Here is a 16,273-nt window from a genome sequence, read left to right on the forward strand (position 1 = left end):
TTACATACATTTATGTTGAGTTTCCAGGATGGAACCCCAAACTCAAAATGCATGAACTGTCAAATATTTCATTATACTTAAAATAATTATTTCATTGATAGTGATGGACTTTGCTCATCTGTACATTCATTGATACACTTCACTATTTTTCTTAGCAGTAAAAGACTCATTATGAGATAACTGCTGAGTGTTAAGGACACAGCATATTTTCAAAGAAGAGACCAAAGCCATCTTGATCAAATGGATGATCATGACCTAAGCAAACATAAATTGAAGTTTTTTAAACTGCAATATTATGAGGGAGTATAGTTAAGTCTATGGCTATTAATAGGTAAAATTCCATTGGTTAAAATATATTCATCACTAATTCTATAAAGTTTTTCATTGCTTCTTCTCCCATAAAAATATCCAAAATCAAATTCTTAGATGAATGAATAGAACACTGACCAAGAAAGAAGCTCCCAATAAAATGTTAAATGAGAAAAGAACCCACAAAAAGAATACAGACAGAGGATCTCGATTTTACTAAAAATAAAAATTACACACATACACACAAAGACACATAATATCTTGTGAGTAAAAACTGGTACTATCGCTCTGAGGGCAATTTGGCAACATAACAGCATAAGCCCCATGCCAAGCAATTTTATTTCTAGGTACCTACTAGAAAAGCATTTGCTTGTGTGTACAAAGAAACATGAATCATAATGTTGACAGCTGAACTGTTTATAATTTGTTTAAAAAAAAACTGGATAGAAGCTAAAAGTCCATTAGCAGAATAAATAAGTGCGTATATGCTACACAGTAGTTAAAAAAACTAGATTTAGAAATATCAACATGGCTAGATGTTAAAACTATTGAGTGAAAAATGCAAACTACAGAATCACAATACACTATGATAAACATCTCTGCAAATAAATATAACTATTTTTTCTATGGTTACATACATATGAATAAAAATATTGACCAAAATATACTAGATGAATATACATCCCATATATAATAGTTATGTTAGCTCTGTAAGAAAATTGCTTCCCAGGAGGCAGAACCTGCCTGCCAATGCAGGAGATATAAGAGATGCCAGTTCAATCCCTGGGTTGGGAAGATCCCCTGGAGGAGGGCATGGCGACCCACTTCAGAATTCTTGCCTGGAGAATGCCATGGACAGAGGAGCCTGGCGGCTACAGTCCACTGGGTTGCAAAGAGTCAGATATGACTGAAGTGACTTAGCACACACACAAAAGAGAAATAGATGAGAATTGGGATGGTGTCAAAATAAACTTTAGCATTATTTGAAATTACCTATATTTTAGGAATTATTTTGAAAAATGTAGCTATATTTAAAAGTCTGGAAGTAAACATGCCTGTTAATATTTGATAATTTTCACAGCAGTGATTTATCTCCTTCTTTGTACTTTTCTGTATTCTTTTAATTTCTAAAATGTTAAGAGAAAAATACTGAAGACAACTTATTGGACCACATTTACTCATACAAACATGCAGAATAAATGGAAAGAATAGATTACATTTTAACTTGTGTTTTTCAAAAGCAAGATACAGTGAGTAATTATAACAGTTACTCAACTCAAACCAACTTTGCAATCTTCAATGGTTAGCGCACATCACAGGGAGATATTTTTCATTTTTGAAGCAAAAGAGAACTATCTCCAAGACTTTTACAAATCACAATATAATTAGCAAACATTCAGGTACCTCTTTTACAACTAGAAAATGAGCACATTCAAATAACAAAAAAGCAAAAGTTTGGAGCTCATAAAGAAAATGTCAGTATATCCATGAATGTGATTAAATTAGACAATGAGGGAAACAAATACATTTATATTATTCATTTCACTGGAACAGGAAAAACATTTCAATTACCAAAATGAGTAACACTTCATTTAACAAATATTGTTGGGAAATGAAGTGACATATACAAGTGAATTTTCTAGATAACTGGAGCTTATCTGTTTAAAATCAAAACCTTTCAATTTAACCATTCAAATAAAAACCTCTCAAAAATCACATACTTCACTGTGGTTTAAAACACATATTGAATACATCCAAGGTTTTCCTTAAAAGATATAGGTCAGCATTCATTCATTCACTCACTCATTCTGCAAATAAGATTTGTTTCCAAGGAGTTTGCAATACAAATATTCAAGATTAAACAATCTAAGATAATTTTACAGTTAGTTCATCAACTGAAAAATAAAATTCTACAAAAAAATTAAATATCTAAGTACTTCATCCCTGTATTATCTCCCACTTCTTCCCTAAATAAACCTTCCAGTCAAACTATCAGTCTCCATCAGGTAGTCTATGTTTTTACATCTTTGAGCCTTTGCTCAGTATTCACTCCACTTGGAACATCCTCCCTCTGACAGCTATTAGAAACCTACTGATCCTTTAAAGTGAGTGAAGTTGCTCAGTCGTGTCCGACTCTTTGCGACCCCGTGGACTGTAGCCCACCAGGCTCTCCGTCCATGGGATTCTCCAGGCAAGAATACTGGAGTGGGTTGCCAGTTCCTTCTCCAGGGGATCTTCCCAGCCCAGGGATCGAACCCAGGTCTCCCTCATTGCAGGCAGACGCTTTAACCTCTGAGCCACCAAGCCATCTCAAATTTCAACTACATTGTGAATGGTATTTCTTATCTTCCCAATTAAACCAACTGTGCTAAAAATGTAAGATATTCACTTTCCTGAACAATCTGTTTTACAACAGTACTGGAAGTTGAATTTTATATCCTGCAGGAAGATGAAGATTTATACAAAAAGTATTAATTGAGTAACAGGGTCATACTCATACTCCTCACTTGTAAAATACAAGCAGCAGCAAACTTGCAAGGTTACTGTGAAATGTACAGCTTATACGGTGTCTATAAGCAATGGTGGATACACAGTAGATGTATGAAAAAAAATGCATAACTGCTCCTGAATAATTCGTCTCCCAGTATATACTGTATATTGGCTATTTTCCTATAATTCTAACATTTGCAGTATAAAGAATTTGCATTTTCATTTATCATGGCATAACTTACTATGACCTTCACTGGTATCACATTAAGCTGTCATTACCATAAATTCAATTTTTGTTTCAACACTTTCAAACAAATTAAAGGGTAGGTGGTCCACTCAATTTTTACTCTGATCAAGATTAAGAACTACTTCTTTATCTTTGAAAGCTAATAATCCTTTTATATTTGCCAAATACTACTCACTAGACAGGTAAAACAATCTGTTCAGCTACTGTGTCTCAACTGATAAACCACTTTTCCACTTCTTTGTTATACTTAAGCTCATAATTGCTCAATGTGGTACTGAATATTGCTATTCACTATAAGGAATTGTAAGTCCACTCAACACAGTACAATAATGGCATTATAGAAACTAAAAACTTAACCATTTTAAATTAAAATTAGCATTTAAGAGTCAGAGAAAGAAGATAAGTTCAGAGTTCTACTGTGGAGCTACTGGGAGGGCATTTCATTCTCATACTAAAGCGTCTTAGTAGTAACTGTGTGACAGTCTTGGAACTCCACGAGAAAACTCATATTCCCTTCTAGCAAAGATTCTTTATTACCTATTACTTCTGAGTACCCAACGGGGTTTTTGGACTTCATCCATTCTAGTTTGCCAATTATGTATCAGTCATCAGAGGAATATTTATGGATAAAATGATATGATGTCAGATATGCTACAGTGGGGGAGGTACAGATGAAGCAAGATTCTGTGTGAGCTGATTAGTTGCGACAGCTTAGTGGTATAGAGATTCATCTTACTATTATGTATGTCTTGTAAATGTCCATAATAATTCAAAAATATATATAATCTCAGCTTCCACAATTTATTAAAACATTTAAATAATGGCATTTATCATTATTTTTCAACCCAGAGGCTCATCATGATTAGAAGACTGGGTTTACAACACATTAAATGGATTAGAAAAAAAGCAAAGATTGGGAATGAGTCAGATGAAAGGAAGGAAATTATTTTTATAAAGGGCAGTAATCACAGATGGTCAAATTGAACCAGCTGTTCATCCAGAAAATCTGTGGGAGTTAATCTGGAGCCTATTCAAAGCTTAATTATACTGGTCTTTCATATATACATTTCATAGCTTTTTAGGCCAAGAATATCTGTTATTGGGACTACTTTCACTGTCAAAATAATTGAAAAAAAAAAAGGCAATAAAAGGAAAAGAAAAGCCAAATGCATTTTTTTTTATTAAAAACAAGAAGTCAGACTAGATAAATAGTAAGCAGGACTATGAATAAAGAGAATACTGATTACTTTGGAAATTAACCTCTGCCACTAAAAAGCTGTCACTGCCAATATAGAATAATCTATGAATATCTGCTCCAAGATAAAATAATTTGTCATAATAATTTATAAAAGGATCAAAATAACAAACAAGAAAGCCTCAAATTTATCAATAACATAAACAAAGATGTCTTAAATTTATCTTAAAAGTTAGTGGTTAAAATTAAACCTTCAATTAAATTAGCATTTTAATATTCAAGTCCATTTTTGACTTTTAACATATAAAATTATGCAGGGCTGGGAAAGAGAACTTACATACCACAGTTATTTCAAAAAAGATTAATTTTCATTCAATACTGTTTATAATGCTATCTTCAAAAACAAAGAAGTTTGTAAATTTATAAGCTTCTATATCATATAATCAATTCAAATGTTTCTCTATGATACTGAAAAATTTCTCATAAGCCTGATATTCTTAGTCCACTCATGAACAAACCTTTTCATATGAGCTATTTGCAGAACAATGTTTACTGATTAACGAATACATTTAAGAGCAACTATTTTCTTAATTTTCTCTAGCTATCATTACTGGAGTCTTATTTAAATAGGACTTTTTTACATTTTAAAACTGCTTTACAATCATTTTAAAAAATTAACCATGTGTAATTCAATTATCTCTTGTAACCATGAAAGAAAAATGGTGCACTGAAGCAGTAAAGTATGCCATAAAATATTGGAATTATAATATCATGGTGGTACAGTGGAACATTTTCCATCTTAGAAGAAAAGTGAAAGAAAGTGAAAGTGAAGTCGCTCAGTCGTGTCGGACTCTTTGTGATCCCATGGACTGTGGCCTACCAGGCTCCTCCATCCATCGGATTTCCCAGGCAAGAATAGTGGAGTGGGTTGCCATTTCCAACCAACACCTAAACTTTCTCATGTGTTCTTTAAAAAAATGGTCAGACAACGTTTTTAACCTTTCAAACTTTGTCATCTCCACTATCTAAGCAATATTCTTCTGTCCATTATCATCTTAAATAGTATTTCAATCGCAGTTTAAATCAGTAAATTTTAAACAAATTTATATTAAGTATTCAGTCAGAATTAAGAACTAGGAAAGATCTTAGAGAAGTGCTACTCAAAGTGCCCACCTCAGACCAAATAAGGACCTTGCACATGAGTGTAAATCAAATTCACTACTTCTTTAACCAAGTCTTCTACAAAAAAAAATTAGCCAAATTAAACAGCGTACTCATGCTTTAGCTGATGTGCATCCTGGCACAAGCTCCACATATCCTTGTGGACTGGCAATAAATAGTTCAAAGACTGGCAGACAGTCTGTAAACCACACTCAGAAGCACTGTCTTTGAGATCAACTGGTTCAGTAGATCTTAACCCAGGCTCCATATGAGAATTATTTGGGAAACTTTAGAAAATGTGAACACCTAGGATTCACCTTCAGAGATTCTGACTGACTTACTGGGTTTTGGTTTACGGTAGGGCATAACCAAGCCCACTGGGGCATATTTCTGCTGATCTAGACCCATTTCATTCTACACATGAAAACAGAAACTTAGAGAAACAAAAAACTTACTCTTAGTTTACAAGACCAGAGAACCAAAGAACCGACATTCAATACAAGACACTTTCCACTATATCCCATACTTAAGATCAGTTACAATTATTACAGCACCATTTTATATTCAGGATACTACGGGAACAAAAACATTAACTTTCTGCTGTCTTATTAATAAAGTAAGGAATGACAAAGTATAAGTATTACAGGGTTAAATTTAGGTCACTTGAAGAATTAATATCTTCCTCAAGATATTAATTAACTTCTGTTACTTAGGAAAAATTTAAAAAAAATTAGTAAGTTGTTTTAGAACAACTACAAATATTCCTTATAGACAAGAACATATCTCAGTGAAAAGGAAGGGTTAACAAACAACAGTGGCTTCAGTGGGAACTGCATAACTAAGTGAAGTTTAACGGAGAGGACTAGTTGTAACAGAGCTGTGTATCTTAATTATATCAGCACATCAGCTGTGGATACCAGTATCTGGGGGAAAAAATGACTTTTTTCAAAAATACCAAACTATTCTTAATAAAAAATGCAATCATAAACTATTGGCTCGCTATTGTAAAGGGGGATAAGAGAGCATCTTTTTTTAAACACGTTATCTTTTAAATCATAAAGACAGCTGTATCTCTGTAAGTCCACTGTGCTCTAACTGCAAGAAAAAAAACCCACACTAGTAATTTTACTCAAGTGATAAGGCTGTGATTGCAAAAACAAAGTCAAATTTTAGATTATAATTTTTTATTCATTTACATTCTGCAAATCTTAATACCTGAAGAATCACAGTTAATAAAGAAAGGAAAGGTTTTCAAGAGACTCATGAAACTTTAGGTTAAATTTTTAACAGAGAGTTGAGGCGTTGGGGGTGGGTAGTAAGTTGTGTGGAATTTTCAGTGAACTCAGTAATCATCCTGAAAAGAACACATCTTAAATCACTGATACAAAGTATATGCACAGTTAAGTCCCTTCTAGAGACAAAAGAATTTCAAAAATGCAAGTTTCTTTTTTTTCTCTTTCTTTTTTCATTTATTTTTATTAGTTGGAAGCCAATTACTTTACAATATTGTAGTGGTTTTTGCCATATATTGACATGAATCAGCCATGGATTTACATGTGTTCCCCATCCCAATCCCCCTTCCCGCCTCCCTCCCCATTCCATCCCTCTGGGTCTTCCCAGTGCACCAGCCCTGAGCACTTGTCTCATGCATCCAACCTGGGCTGGTGATCTGTTTCACCCTTGATAGTATACTTGTTTCAATGCTATTCTCTCAAAACATCCCACCCTCGCCTTCTCCCACAGAGTCCAAAAGTCTGTTCTGTACATCTGTGTCTCTTTTTCTGTTTTGCGTATTGAGTTACCGTTACCATCTTTTTAGATTCCATATATATGTGTTAGTATACTGTATTGGTCTTTATCTTTCTGGCTTACTTCACTCTGTATAATGGGCTCCAGTTTCATCCATCTCATTAGAACTGATTCAAATGAATTCTTTTTAATGGCTGAGTAATATTCCATGGTGTATATGTACCACAGCTTCCTTATCCATTCGTCTGCTGATGGGCATCTAGGTTGCTTCCATGTCCTGGCTATGATAAACAGTGCTGCGATGAACACTGGGGTGCACGTGTCTCTTTCAGATCTGGTTTCCTCGGTGTGTATGCCCAGGAGTGGGATTGCTGGGTCATATGGCAGTTCTTTTTCCAGTTTTTTAAGGAATCTCCACACTGTTCTCCATAGTGGCTGTACTAGTTTGCATTGCCACGAACAGTGTAAGAGGGTTCCCTTTTCTCCACACCCTCTCCAGCATTTATTGCTTGTAGACTTTTGGATAGCAGCCATTCTGACTGGCGTGTAATGGTACCTCATTGTGGTTTTGATTTGAAAAATGCAAGTTTAAACATGAAAGGAACATATAACTGTGATACTAAAATATAATAATAGAGATATTCCACAGCTTTCAGTGCCACCTCTTAAGCTACTGTCTCTTAATTCCAAATTTACCCTTCTCTACTCTGCCCTGTGATCCTGAGGCTGGAGATCTACAAATGACATTTGCTCATTCAACCCTCCAATACCTATGCAACCAATTACCTATATTAATTCCCTCTGTTAAAATGCATAGTGCATTTCTGTTTTATTGACGGAACCCTAGCTGGTACCATCTCTACTGTGATACTTGTAGCCATTTAACCTTAAGTAATCACCTTAATTGGAGAATATATCTTTCATTATTAAAATATACGTTAAGCATGATTAGCACACTATAGGGATATTCACTAAATGTATACCTAAAACAATATGTAAAATAAAACATACAAAATATCAGCTTTAGAATGAACGGTATAAACCAAGCAGTATAAAATAACACCATACTGAACAGCTCAGTTCAGTTCAGTAGCTCAGTTGTGTCCGACTCTTTGCGACCCCATAAACTGCAGCACGCCAGGCCTCCATGTCCATCACAAACTCCCGGAGTTTACCCAAACTCATGTCCATTCAGTCAGTGATGCCATCTAACCAACTCATCCTCTGTCGTCCTCTTCTCCTCCTGCCCTCAATCTTTCCCAGCATCAGGGTCTTCTCAAATGAGTCAGCTCTGGAGTTTCAGCTTCAGCATCAGTCCTTCCAATGAACACCCAGGACCGATTTCCCTTAGGATGAACTGATTGGATCTCCTTGCAGTCCAAGGGACTCTCAAGAGTCTTCTCCGACACCACAGTTCAAAAGCATCAATTCTTCTGTGCTCAGCCTTCTTTATAGTCCAACTCTCACATCCATACATGACTACTGGAAAAACCATAGCCTTGACTAGACAGATCTGTGTTGACAAAGTAATGTCTCTGCTTTTTAACATGCTGTCTAGGTTGGTCATAACTTTCTTCCCAAGGAGTAAGCATCTTTTAATTTCATGGCTGCAATCACCATCTGCAGTGATTTTAGAACCCCCCAAAATAAAGTCAGCCACTGTTTCCACTGTTTCCCCATCTATTTGCCATGAAGTGATGGGACCGGACGCCATGATCTTAGTTTTCTGGACGTTGAGCTTTAAGCCAACTTTTTCACTCTCCTCTTTCACTTTCATCAAGAGGCTCTTTAGTTCTTTTTTACTTTCTGCCATTAGGGTGGTGTCATCTGCATATCTGAGGTTATTGATATTTCTCCTGGCAATCTTGATTCCAGCTTGTGCTTCACCCAGCCCAGCGTTTCTCATGATGTACTCTGCATATAAGTTAAATATACAGCCTTGACGTACTCCTTTTCCTCTTTGGAACCAGTCTGTTGTTCCATGTCCAGTTCTAACTGTTGCTTCCTGACCTGCATACAGGTTTCTCAAGAGGCAGGTCAGTTGGTCTGGTATTCCCATCTCTTTCAGAATTTTCCACAGTTTATTGTGATCCACACAGTCAAAGGCTTTGGCATAATCAATAAAGCAGAAACAGATGTTTTTCTGGAACTCTGTTGCTTCTTTGATGATCCAGCGAATGTTGGCAATTTGATCTCTGGTTCCTCTGCCTTGTCTAAAACCAGCTTGAACATCTAGAACTTCACAGTTCACGTATTGCTGAAGCCTGGCTTGGACAATTTTGAGCATTACTTTACTAGCCTGTGAGATGAGTGCAACTGTTTCCTAGTTTGAGCATTCTTTGGGACTGGAATGAAAACTGACCTTTTCTAGTCCTGTGGCCACTGCTAAGTTTTGCGAATTTGCTGACATATTGAAAAGAGTTCCTATTTTAATGACAACAATGACCCCTAACTGAGAGCTCAATATAACATGGTGTTGGGTACTTTACCTTTTCTTAATCCTTATATCACCATTCTAAGATACATTATACTTGTTTTATAATTGAGGAATTTTTAAAGTTACTTTTTGCCCAAGGTTATAATAGTAGCACAGCATTCAAATTCAGATTTGAATCTTCTTGATGCTAAAAAAAGGAATAAATCTCTCCTTTTCACCGCTATTCCTGACAGGAATCTCTGTACAAACTCTTGCTACCAAATGTGTTTATAACAATGCTCTTTCAATTGTTAATAGCTATTAGCAAGTTGGTCTGAAATCTGTCTCCCTATATCTTCTATATCCATTAGCCATACTTTTGTCCTTTGGAGAAACACTGAACTTAAATTAATGCCTACTAATGACATCTCTTAAAATATTAAAGACTCAACATGTCTGCCCTTGGTCCTGTTTTCTCTTTCTCTAGTTTCTCCAGTGGCTCTTCACTTCTTAGCTTCTCAAAGATGGAAACGTCCCTGTAGTATGACCCCAAAGACACATTTAAATCAAAATCCTGGAAACGGAATAATGTCCTAAGTACAGGAGAATGCCTACTGCTTGAAGAAAACAGGAACACAAATATGTTAGTGATTCAATCATCCTTAGTCTGTTTTACATGTGGAATTCTGTATATCAAATTTTCTTACAGACATGCACGTTAAAAGGCCCACTCACTTATTCCATTCAACATATCCTTCTTTTGCACCTAGTAAGAACTAGGTATCATGCAAGCTGTTAAAGAGACATAACTAAGACACATTTCTTGTCTTTAAGAAATTCAAAGTCTGGCACTGTCAAGGTACTAGCATGTGTCTCAGTTTCATTCTCTTCATGTAAGCACAGGAACAGGCATTACTTTTTATGCAAGTAATAGCATATTATACATACTGTTCTAAAACCCACTTTTTAATCACAGCTTGACAACATTACACATCAGTTTGTGTAAGTGGTTATTCTTGACAGCAGCACAGTATTCCTCAGAAAGCATCAACTATAACTTATTTAACCAATGATCTGTTAATAAACATTTAAAGTGTCTTACAATTTCTTTTATGACAAACAATTGCTGCAATCAATAACCTTGTAAACACATCACTGCAAGGTAAGAACACACACATCACACATACCTCAGACATCAACCAGCTTTCTGAGTTTACTGCCTGTGTCACAAGACATACCCACTGATACCAGCTATCATCACATGTTTCCATCCCACTTCAGGTAACCTTCCTTCCACCACTCCACAGTAACTCACAGGGTACAACTCTTTTAGGACCCACTTCCACAAGCAAACTTCATCTTCTCTTCAAGGCAAAGTACTGTATTGATTTTAGTATAACTGTTTTACACACGTAACATATGTTACAATTTTATTAGAATCATATATTTTATGTGTGCCACTGATGGAAGTTTTTGAGCATTATGCCTCTAGCCTCATTTTTCTTGCAAGCCATGTTCGCCTAGTGCAGTGATTTTTAGGAACACATGCCAAATTATGGAAAAACTGACTGTACACTCTCAAAACAATGCATGAGGATAAAGTAGTGTACTGGAAATATTTTAAATCTTATTGGGTTGGCCAAGAAGTTTGTTTGGGTTTTCTGTAACATGGAAAAATCAGAGGGAACTTTTTGGCTAACCCAATAATATGATAGGCAACCCACCCACTCCAGTATTCTTGACAGGAAAATCCCATGGACAGAGCAGCCTGGCAGGCTACAGTCCATTGGGTTGCAGAGTTGGACACGACTGAGTGAGCATGCAAACACACAAAAAGTATCTTAGAGTTAGCTTGCATTTAAATTATATTTTCAGTATGAAGAAAAATTATCTTCAACAAATAAAAATATATATTATCTACTTAATGAAACTAGTTCATCAAATTAAAATAATCTCTGTCAAAACAGATCTATTGACTTTAGCCATTCTATTATTTTTCCTTTCTAATCTTTCAAAAGAATTTTGGAAAGCCTGTTTATCTCAAAGCACAAAACTGTGTTACCTATGGACAGTTCTATGATCTTGCACTCCACATGTTATAAGAAATAGGACACCATTTTCTTACTGGTTAAGTGAAAAGACAACTTTTGGTTGAAATATACAGAGTTGATGGATCTCTAATATCACCAATTACACAAAAATAATATGCCAACTATCAACTTCAGATTTTTTTTGTTTAAGAATTATGAACAGGACAAGCAAGCTAAGTACTCTGGCTTATAAGGCTATAATTCTTCATTATCCCAAATATGGATTCATCAAAGAAGTTGGAATTTTTGTAGAGCAAGCAATTATTGGCTGGGAGGACTCAATATCATGTAGTCTCTGAACAAGGTCTAAATTGTGTGCTTCTTGAAAACTCAAAACAAGCATGCTAGGAATGAGAGGAGGACATATCTATAAGGCTGGTGGGATGGGCCTACAAGGAATCTATTTGTATGTAATGAAAGAACATGCTACTAAAGACAAATCAGCGGAAACCTTCAGGTAAACTCTCCACTAAATCCCTTAAATTACCCCTTAAGTAACTTCCTAGCCAGTATGTGGGCGGCGGGGAAGCCACCCTAAATAGGCAGCAAGCTACAGTTAGGAAACAAAGGACCTTGATATTAAAGCTGGGGCTTGTGGGGGAGGGCAAGACTCTTGGGTGTATCTTTACAGAATGTTTATTGTCACATTTCATTTGTATGAAGTCTAAAGATCTTGTTATGGGCTTAACTGTGTCCTCCCTGTGATGATATAATTTATATACGATAAATTTAAATTCAATCGACCCTTGAACAACATGGAGATTAGGGGCACTGATCCTTATGCAGTTGAAAATGCACATATAACACAAAGTTGGCCTTTCTTTTCCGTGGTTCCTCTGTATTCACAGTTCTGCATCCATGGTTCAACCAACCATGAATTCTGTAGTGTTGTTATCATTCACTATTGAAAAAAACTGCCATATAAGTGGACCCGCTAGGTTCAAATACATGTGTTCAAGTGAAAAGTGAAAGTGTTAGTCATTCAGTCTTGTTCGACTCTTTGCAACCCCACAGACTGAAGCCCACTAGGCTCCTCTGTCCAGGCAAGAATACTTGCTCTTCTCCAGACAAGGATACTGGAGTGGGTAGCCATTCCCTTCTCCAGAGGATCTTCCCGACCAGGGATCTGAGCCATGAGGGAAGCCCTGTGTTATTCAAGGGTTAATTGTAAATATTTGGTCTTCACCCCAGCTCCTGGCCAGAGCTCCTAAAACCCTTATAATTTCCTAGGTGAAAAGAATGAAAGGAGCATCTTTTGTTAAAACATCTGGTCTTTTGTCCTCTATTTCTGAAACAGCTCCAGAACCTTAATAAAGGTGAAAAGAGTCTCTTATGTTATTTATAATAAACCCTTTAAAACCACATTTGAGTATTCGTTAATGAGGTGATTTTTGGAAAGCACCTAGGCAACCTCGGGACGGTGCCTGGTTGTCAGGGGAATCTGGGGAGGGCTGGAGGTAACCGCCGATGATTTAATCACTCATACCCATGGAATGAGGTCCACATTAAAACAAACAGAAACCTAACCGACGGGGTTTGAATACATGGAGGAGCTAGCTGGGTGGCTGGCGCACCTGGAGAGGGCATGGAACTCCACATGCCTCCCCATTCCTTATTCCATCCATTGCTTTCATTTGGCTTTCCTGAATTGTATCTCTTTCTAATAAACCAATAATCAAGTAAGTCAACATTTTCTGAGTTCTGTGAGCCATTCTAGCAAATTATCAAACCTGAGGAGGGGATGTGGGAACCTTTAAGGGTGGTGACAAGTGATCTTCTGACTGGCAGGAGGAAGGTGGGTGGAAGCAGACCTGTATGACTGATGCTAACTCCAGGTAGTTAGTATCATAACTGAATTTTACTACACCCAGCTGGTGTCTGGAGTTAGAAAACTGGCTGGTGTGGACAAGCTCACACACTTGGGATCAGTAGTGTAGAAGAGCAGTGAAGGCAGGAGAGCTGTCTCCTTTCACCCCTAAAATTTGTACGTTGAAGTTCTAACCTCAGTACCTCAGAATGTGACTGGGTTTGCAGATAGAGTCTTCAATTCAGTCACTCAGTTGTGTCTGACTCCTTGCGACCCCATGGATTGCAGCATGCCAGGCTTTCCTGTCCATCACCAACTCCCAGAGCTTGCTCAAACTCATGTCCATCAAGTTGGTGATGCCATCCAACCATCTTATCCTCTGTCATCCCCTTCTCCTCCTGCTTTCAATCTTTCCCAGCATCAGGGTCTTTTCCAATGAGTCAGTTCTTCCCATCAGGTAGCCAAAGTACTGAAGTTCCAGCATCAGCCCTTCCAATGTATATTCAGGACTGATTTCCTTTAGGATTGACTGGTTTGATCTCCTTGCAAGGGACTTTCAAGATAAGAGTCTTGAAAGAAGTAATTATGGTAAAATGAGGTCATCTGGGTGGGCCCTAATTCAAGTTGACTGGGATCTCTTTAAAAAGAGGAGATTAGGACACAGACAAGCACTTTCTGAAGACAGAGGGAAAAGACAGATATTGTAAAGATGAGGGGAGAGATCTCAGGCAAAAAATCAATGCTGCTAACACCTTCATCTTAGTTCTAGCCTCCAGAACTGTAAGAAAATAAATTCCTGTTGTTTAAACCACCCAAATTGAGGGAATTTGCTATGGCAGCCCTAGCAAACTAATGCAGACAATAAAACAAGGGACAATTAAAAATTAATCAAATTAACTACAGTATCTAAAATGTTTGAAACTCAGGAAACTTAGTGCTGTGTTGTGATTAAGAGTGCTGTAGCACACTGATTCACTTCAGCACTGCATCTAGTGGAGCAGGAAGAAAATTCGCAAATGACCAGAGAGCTGCTACTCAGACCTGAGAACAGGAGACACATCTGTAACAGTGGGCTAGAGGCAAACACACTCCGTGGGAACTAAAAACCATGGAATTGCCCAATACTTTATGACACAATAAGGACCATCGTTTTTATCTCCTTTCTTCTGCCCCTCAATTTTAGAGTCAAAGAGATTTGAAACAGCTATAGTTCCATGTGACAAGGAAAATGATTTCTATTTAATAAATGTGAACATACTCTCAGAATAAAATTTAGCAAAAATTATAATAAAAATCTCAAAACAGCCCGACCCCCAGAGTTAAGCCATACAAAATAATGTATGAAACAAATAGAAAAAAAATTTTTTAAGATATTCAAAAGAACTCTGTCTCCCTGACTGCTCAGCTTCCATTATTAGTATCCATGTGAGCAAACTGATCAATTTCTATGGAAGTCAGAAAAAAGCTTTTACTGTTGACAGCACACACACACACATTGAATAGCAGATGCTGTCATCAAATTGTAGCATTCAGTTACTCTGCTTTGAAATTAAGTGAAGTACTTGTTTAAAAATGTTTTCTCATTAGAATATACAATGATCATTTTAAATTCTATCTGCCATAATAGGACATTTCTATCACACTGCAATCTGGACTATGCTATAAACACTATTGTACTTGAACAGATGGAAATCATAAAGTGATATTTAGCTACTGATTTCCTGTCATATAGTTTTGCAAACTGAAAAAAAGAGAAATCAACATTTGCAATCAACTAAAAACAAAACACTATCTAGTACGCTAAAGACAGGCTAATGTGACATAAGAATATAAATGCTTTTAACTTAATGAACTGTGGCTTTCAAGGAAAAAGAAAATATTAAAGTGATACCTCACAAAGTTAGTCAAGACTGTGAGGTGTGGCAGCAGGGCTCAGGGAAGGAAAGAGGAGATATATGCCTGGTATTGTGCACAACAGTTTCAACAGATCAAGTGATAGATTGAATGTGTTCTAGTGAACTTACCATTAAGTTAAGAAATAGCCAAAGGTATTAAGGAATACTCTTTGAACTTTAGAGCTTTAATTTCTTTACAAATAGGGAGATGATACATACAACCTACTTTATAAAATCACAAAAGAAATTAATAAATTTATGCCCAGTACTATATAATGCCAAGTGATTTTAATTCCATGGAGGGTTTTTTTAAATCTCATTGGTAGATGAACATCTAAACTATTAACCACACAACATAAGTTCACACAGCAGACTGGCTACTAGGAAGTAAAGAAAACATAAATGAATATAAACATAGCAGATATAAGGAGCAACCACTACCCCCAGGACTGAAATAAAGAGACCAGAAAATAACCCCACATCCCATGGCTTCCTAAGATCTAGTGTTGGAATAAGGAAAGCCATTCATGGGGAGGTGTCTTACAGGAAGCAGTCCACTGTGAAACCACCCAGAAGCTGCTGGCTCCATGTACTGCAGAAGTCAAATGCAGTTACTGCAGCAAGGGTAGCAGCAGAGGTACTCTGCTAGGAAACAGCCAGATGTGTGGAGGTGGGAGTGGTACAGCACGCAGGAAGAAGCTCCCGGTTATCAGGTGTTGCTGACCAGCATGTACTGCAGAAGTCAGAGAAGCTGCAAGCACTCCAGAACCATGAAAGACCCCTTCCTCCTTCAGTGTGACTGTGCCAGCACCTTCAACCTGACAAAACCTGACACTGTGCTGGCAGGCAAAGGAGAAAACATCTAAAGGGTTCACCTCATTTTTTCCAGACCAGCCAATGAAGGGTGACTACAG

General features: G+C 36.8%; 1 protein-coding gene across 2 annotated transcripts in view; it reads right to left on the reverse strand.

Annotated features, from left to right (window-relative positions):
* HS2ST1 (heparan sulfate 2-O-sulfotransferase 1) overlaps positions 1-16,273 on the reverse strand; it is a 178,584-nt gene that overhangs the window by 67,928 nt on the left and 94,383 nt on the right. The window lies entirely within an intron of this gene.

Source organism: Dama dama, chromosome 20 (assembly GCF_033118175.1).
Source record: "Dama dama isolate Ldn47 chromosome 20, ASM3311817v1, whole genome shotgun sequence".
Taxonomy (NCBI): Eukaryota; Metazoa; Chordata; class Mammalia; order Artiodactyla; family Cervidae; genus Dama; species Dama dama.